The following is a 7,392-nucleotide window of genomic DNA, read 5'->3' as shown; positions in this document are numbered from 1 at the left end:
TAAGTGGATGTTCCTCAAATGATGTATAAGAGTTCCAACTACCCCACTTTCTCATCAGCACTGAGTATTTTCCAACTTAGTCATTTTAGTTATTCTGGTAGGGGTGGTATAATATTGCATCGTGGTTTTAATCTGCATATCTCAGATGACTTATAAAGTTGAGCACCTTTTATTTCTGTTTATTGATCATTTTAATATATTCTCTTTTCTGAAGTGTCCAAGTCTTCTTCCCACTTTTCTACTGGGTTAGTGCTCTTTTTCTCATTGACTTTGAGAGTTCTTTATCTATTCCAAATGTGTATTATTTTGGGAGGGAATATAGATATGTCAATATATTTTTTAATTTGTATTGTCATTGGCATACTGTCATTTAAAACTGTGACTTTCAAAAGAATGTGGTTTGGCTGAAACACTCAGTACAGGCCAGTAGCCTGTATATTCACTGTTCCACCAAAGAGAAGGCACATACTGTATGTCTTGGTTGAATTATGGTTAAGAATTCCTCTGACTCTCCAAACTAGGCCTTTGTTATTAACTATTAGGTTCCTGCAAATATAATTGTAGTTTTTGCAATTACTTTTTTTCCCCATAAGTTATTGAGGTATAGGTGGTATTTGGTTACATGAGTAAGTTCTTTAGAGATGATTTGTGAGATTTTGGTGCACCCATCACCTGATTAGTATACACTGCAGCATATTTGTAGTCTTTTATATCTCGCCCACCTCCCACCCTTCTCCCCAAGTCCCCAAAGTCCATTGTATCATTCTTATGCCTTTGCGTCCTCATAGCTTAGCTCCCACATATCTGTGAGAACATATGATGTTTGGTTTTCCATTCCTGAGTTACTTTACTTAGAATAATAGTCTCCAATCTCATTCAGGTCACTGCAAATGCTGTTAATTCATTCCTTTTTATGGCTGCATAGTATTCCATCATATATACATACCACAGTTTCTTTATCCACTCGTTGACTAATGGGCATTTGGGTTGGTACCACGATTTTGCTATTTTGAATTGTGCCACTATAAACATGTGTGTGCAAGTATCTTTTTTGAATAATGACTTCTTTTCCTCTGGGTAGATACCCAGTAGTGGGATTGATGGAGCAAATGGTAGTTCTACTTTTAATTCTTTAAGGAATCTCCACACTGTTTTCCATAGTGGCTGTACTAATTTACATTGCCACCAGCAGTGTAGAAGTGTTCCCTGTTCACCACATCCATGCTAACATCTACTGTNTTCATTCCTTTTATGGCTGCATAGTATTCCATCATATATACATACCACAGTTTCTTTATCCACTCGTTGACTAATGGGCATTTGGGTTGGTACCACGATTTTGCTATTTTGAATTGTGCCACTATAAACATGTGTGTGCAAGTATCTTTTTTGAATAATGACTTCTTTTCCTCTGGGTAGATACCCAGTAGTGGGATTGATGGAGCAAATGGTAGTTCTACTTTTAATTCTTTAAGGAATCTCCACACTGTTTTCCATAGTGGCTGTACTAATTTACATTGCCACCAGCAGTGTAGAAGTGTTCCCTGTTCACCACATCCATGCTAACATCTACTGTTTTTTGATTTTTTTAAATTATGGCCATTCTTGCAGGAGTGAGGTGGTATCACATTGTAGTTTTGATTTGCATTTCCCTGATCTTTCATGATGTTGAGCATTTTTTCCTATGTTTGTTGGCCATTCGTATATCTTCTTTTGAGAACTGCCTATTCATATCCTTAGCCAGTTTTTGATGGGATTTTTTTTTTCTTACTGATTTGTTTGAGTTCATTGTAGATTCTGGATATTAGTACTTTGTCAGATGTATAGATTAGGAAGATTTTCTCCCACTCTGTCGGTTGTCTCTTTACTCTGCTGACTGTTCCTTTTGGCATGCCAAAGCTCTTTAACTAGGTCCCAGCTGTTTATCTTAAGTTTTTATTGCATTTGTTTTCAGGTTCTTGGTCATGAAATCCTCGCCTAAGACAACGCCCAGCCCTATACAAAAAATCAGCTCAAGATGGATTAAGGACTTAAACCTAAGACCTGAAACTATAAAAATTCTAGGAGATAATAATGCAATTATTTTAAATGGCAAAACTGCAATTACTTTTGCACCAACCTAACACAATTTTGTTAAGCACAAGCATGGAGTGGCAGCTCATCTCCCCTTCTCTGCCAGAACAGAGGAATTAGAGGGGAAGAGATATTTAATTTGAAATGGACTGCATGGTTGAATTTTCTGCATTTTCAGTCTTCTTTATTTTCTTTTATCTGTGTACCTTTTAAAGTAGGTTGCATGAGAATGCACTGTATTGCCACTCATTGCTCCTGTGTCCACCAGAATCTCATGATCCTCAGGTTGGTTTCTAATGATCTTTCAAAAGCCCACACAAAGAAACCAATGCATCACTGATTTCAATCATGGAAAGCAGCCAGGGGAGCTTCTATGTTCTCAGATTCTTCAAAGAATTGCCTAATCTTCTGAGAAACTCTCAAATTCTTCCTTTTCCCTATGTTATTATTAGAAAGCTGAAAAGGAAACACAGGAAGTGTAATCAGTGGGGAAAAAATTATATTTTCCATTCTTCTGAAACCCACCCTCATTCCCAGGTAAAACATGTAAACATGGATCTGAGTCTTCCTGTCTCTACACAGTCTTAAAGTTAATTCGCCCTTAATGTTTATGCTGGTAGGGGATTCCATTTTCAATTTTGTAAAGGTAGCTAGGAGGCTGGGAGAAAAAAGAAACTAATAAATCAGTTGAAATGGCAAATCTAAAATAAACATGCATTAACAGTTAAGACCGGCATAGTTCTGGTGGCGACTGCGGCACATGGCGGCCCTAGGACATCTTGCCAGGGAGGCGGCGGCGTCCCCAGGCCCGGGTACTCCCCGTGCGTCCTGCAGACACCAGCTTCTTGGCCCCGTTTCCAGCACCTGGAATCCTTCCACTGCCTATCTCTGCCCAGGGCAACCCACGTGCAGTAACACCGACTCCAGAGCGCACCCGTTAGGCGATGAAGGCAGCGCAGCGTCAAAAAAACAAAAGAATAAGAAGAAAACCTGGAACACGGCCTCTGTGGCAAATGAAGGCGAGAAGGCCTCAGAGAAACCTGCCCCAGAGGAAGTTTCCCTAAGCTCTGAGGCCCAGGTGCAGCAGTTGGCCCAGGAATTGGCTTGATGTGTGGAGCAACTGAAACTGGGCCACAAGAGGCAAAAACCCACCCCGACACAGAAAGAGCAGGCTATCGGAGAAATCCGAACCCTGCGCAGGGAAAGAACGTCCCTGCCCCGGAAGAGGCAGCTGATGCACTCCTTGTTTGGAGATTACAGGGCTCGGATGGAAGCCGAATGGCGTGAGGCCCTGCGGGCTCACAGAGCTGCTGCTTATTCAGCCCAGGTGTAGCCTGTAGATGGAGCCACCAGAAACAAGAGCCGAAGGGTCTGCAGGCCTCGCCCTTTGTGGAGAGCCAAAGCCACTCTGGACACTCATGATGAAGAGTTTAGGTTCAGTTTCTTTTAGCTTCTCCCCCAACCTGGAACAATCCCTCTCCCTTGGGGTGGTGTAGGAGTTTGTTTTGAGTGCAGAGCCTTTCCAGGACTTCTGTTGGCAGAGAACCCTGGGGTTGGTCTGTTCCTGTCTGGTCCAAGGATTTGGAGCTGTTGTGAAGATGTGAGACCATCAGATAGGCACAAGACCCCATTTGTTTTCTGATGAAGTGTTCTCTCTTTCAGAAGAGAGAAAGAGAGGTACATTTAGAAAATATACAATAAATTGGAGTGTTCAAGGTATTGTGGAAAGAATATTGTACTCAGCCTTTAGGATTAGATTAAGTGGCTGTTGGTAACAAAGAGTAGTGGAGAAGCTATATACTCGTACACTGGTTTTCACTTTTGAAAGGAATCCCTGTCAAACAGTTTAGTGCTTAATGCTGTTATGTCACATTGCCTGAATCTCTATTTTTGATTAAATTGGATAACGAGTGAAAGAGTGTGCTGACCACCTGTGTTAGAGGAAGTACAGAAGATTCAGGGGTCAGGTATCCCTGGGTCCAGTCCCTCGCCAGGGTCCTTTGTCCGTGTTGCCTTCATTCCTGAGCAGGTGTCATCCTTAGGGAATCAGCATGGCACCCACCAGGCCAGGCTCTGTTCTTAGGAGGAAGGAGCTTCTTGCCCTAACAGTTCTGGCCTGAGACCTGGATTGAGCCTCAGCAGACTTCTTGTCTAAATGTTGGCCATGTCAGTCTCAGGCCCTATGTTGCATGGAATTGGGAATCTTCAGGTGCTAAGCCTCATTGTGGCTTGATGTTTGCTGGGGTCTTCCAAACTCAGTTCCCAGACTAGATTGATACCTGGAGCCCAGCTGCCTACTCAGCATTTCCACTTGGGTGTTTCATAGGCATTTCAAACTTGACGTGTTTAAAACACTTGATTAGGCTCCGGTTTCCCTTTGGCTTCTGCTTTTCAGTGAATGGCACGACTGCCTGTCTAGTTGATTCAGCAGCAAGCCTGTGTCATCCTCGATTGCTGTCTCTCCAGCACTGTATACTTTTTTTTTTTTTTTTTTTTTTTTTTTTTTTTTTTTTTTTTTTTTTTTTTTTTGAGAAGGAGCTTTGCTCTTGTCTCCCAGGTTGGAGTGCAATGGTGTGATCTCGGCTCACTGCAACCTCTGCCTCTAGGGATCAAGCAATTCTCATGCCTCAGCCTCCCCAGTAGCTGGGATTACAGGTGTGCGCCACCATGCCCGGCCAATTTTGTATTTTTAACAGAGATGGGGTTTCTCCATGTTGGTCAGGCTGGTCTCAAACTCCTGACCTCATGTTATCCACCCACCTGGGCCTCCCCAAGTGCTGGGATTACATATATACTTTTAATACTTTGACTGGCATATCAGCTCTGTCTTCAAAATAAATCTCAAATATTTCAAAAAAAAAAAATAGTTAAGACCACATTCATCTAAGGATTGCTGAGAATTATTGGCTGGCCACGGTGGCTCACACTTGTAATCCTGGCACTCTGTGAGGCCAAGGCAAGTGGATCACCTGAGTTCAGGAGCACAAGACCTGCCTGTCCAACATGATGAAATCCCGTCTTTACTAAAAATACAAAAATTAGCCATGTATGGTGGTGCACACCTGTAATCCCAGCTACTCAGGAGGCTGAGGCATGAGAATCGCTTGAACTCAGGAGACAGAGGTTGCAGTGAGCCGAGATCATGGCACTGCACTCCAGCCTGGGCAATAGAGTGAGACTCTGTCTCAAAAAAGAAAAAAAGAAGTATTAATATATTTGATTGTTTATGAATCAGATACACAGAAAGGTTAAGAGATCATATAATGCACACAAAATATTTGATTAACCATTTTGCCGATTTGCAAATAAATCTTACACCCATAACAAAAGGTATTCACTGATACATACAAATAGTTAAGTTTGAATTTGCTGTCCATGAAAGAAAGAAAACAAATCAGAGAAGTGACTTTAAACACATTTAGCATGGGAACGCAGTTCAATTCTCCTCCTCAACATGTTGCCATTAAGTCTTAAAATCAACTAGAGTGAATTTTTGCAAATGATCTGACCAGGTATTTTGAAGGAAGTGAGGCTCAAAGGATTTAGAGTTAAATACTAAATATTCACCTTTTTCTTATCCATACTGCCCAACAACCAGATAGCAAACAATTACATAAACCTCTTAAAATGTTTTTGAAAGTTGATACATCCTATGGAAATGAACATTACTCATATAGTGATACTGATACTGTCTGTAATCTACCAGGTGTGTCAAAGCACCTTGCTTTACAAACTTGGTAAGAGGAAAACGAGATGGTCAGATTGCAAAACCCATCGACTTTGATATTTGATCTTGTCTAGACGGTTGATGTCCCTTCCTTTTAAGGACAGTAGCCAACTGCTTTGCTTCAATAATTTGATGCTAGGGCATTTTTAAGATGCCATGCTCTCCTGCTATTCCTTACTATCCCAAACATCTATCTTTCTACTTTCTTTATGACTTGGTAACTCAGTAGGCTTAGTTATGCTTAGTTTCATCAAAATTTCTCAAGACCAAGAACCAGGAGGGCTCATCAGCTTACTACTGTCTGTGAATTAATTAGAAAAATGTTAACTAAATTTTAAGTCTCTAAAATAGTTGCGCAATGTGGATTTGTTGTAATAGCGTTTGAAAGCAGTTGTGTTGTCTAAACTTGAATACTAGTTTTTCAAAACCTGACATAATTAAAGTTTATAATAAATAGATAGATTCAAGATAGTATGGCCAACACTTTTAAGAAAAGGGGGAAAAAGGTGGAGCTGCAAAGAGCAATGAACGAATCAGAGGTGTATGATACTGACAAAAATGGTGGTAATATCACCACCTACACATTTGTATAAACTTCATTTTATATCAATTATACCAATAGACTAACCCTTTGGGGTTACAATCAGCAAATAGTATTATACCCATTTTAGAAAAGGAGGCATTAGATGATTGGAGTGAATTCTTTTTTAACAACCGAGCTAGGTCTAGAATCAGAGTCTCTAACTTCTTAGTCTATGTATATAGCAATGAAAACGTGTCAAAGCAAAAACGAAACCTCCAGAGAATTCAGATTGACTTTTGGAAACAAAATAATGTTTATTTATTTCCAATGAATTTGTTATAATACCATTTAGAGTTACTATTTGTTTCCTTTTACTCCATGCACTATTCTAGTGAATCCATTTAAAATGTACAACAGTCCTATGAAGTAGAAACTATTATTTCCATATTTCAGATAATTTGCCAAAAGTTACATCTGGTAATCACTAAAGGAATCATTATCAATATCTTATCAACAAACATATAAACTAAAAAAAATTCCTAAAGAACTTAGTGCCAAGAACTTGATTATTAATTACACACTACAATAAAAAAGAGCAAGGGCTACTTGAAGAAATGGTTGAATCTTGGGCTGGGGCAGGATATATGATGAAACTAGAGCCTCTTGTAGTGCCAGAAACTAAAGAAATATCTGTAAAAAAGGAAAAAGAAATCCCACAATGATAGAGGTACATCAAAACAACACGGGGGTCAGACAAGAGACCTTCAATGGCTAAAACTGACATAATTTAGCAACAAAATAATATAATATTGGGTTGTAACCTGAGGATACAACAAATGTCCATGAGTTCATACTGCCATAAATAAATGATTGTCAGGTGCAGTGGTGCACGCCTGTAGTCCCACCTGCTCAGAAGGCTGAGACAGGAGGATTACTTGAGGCCAGGAGTTTGAGACCCATCTAGGCAACATAGCAAGGTCTCAAATTTAAAATGATAATAATACATTGAATAAATAAATTGGAAAAATAGACAAATCTCCTGGGCAGAAAGATTTCAAGTATTTAATGT

General features: G+C 39.9%; 1 pseudogene; it reads left to right on the top strand.

Moving 5' to 3' along the window:
• Positions 1-2,833: 2,833 nt before the first annotated feature.
• LOC108520125 (UPF0488 protein C8orf33 homolog pseudogene) lies at positions 2,834-3,523 on the top strand (annotated as a pseudogene).
• The last annotated feature ends 3,869 nt before the right edge of the window (positions 3,524-7,392 follow it).

The sequence above is a fragment of the Rhinopithecus bieti genome, unplaced genomic scaffold, assembly GCF_001698545.2.
Source record: "Rhinopithecus bieti isolate Rb0 unplaced genomic scaffold, ASM169854v2 scaffold_47418, whole genome shotgun sequence".
Taxonomy (NCBI): domain Eukaryota; kingdom Metazoa; phylum Chordata; class Mammalia; order Primates; family Cercopithecidae; genus Rhinopithecus; species Rhinopithecus bieti.
This window is presented reverse-complemented; position numbering and strand designations above follow the sequence as displayed.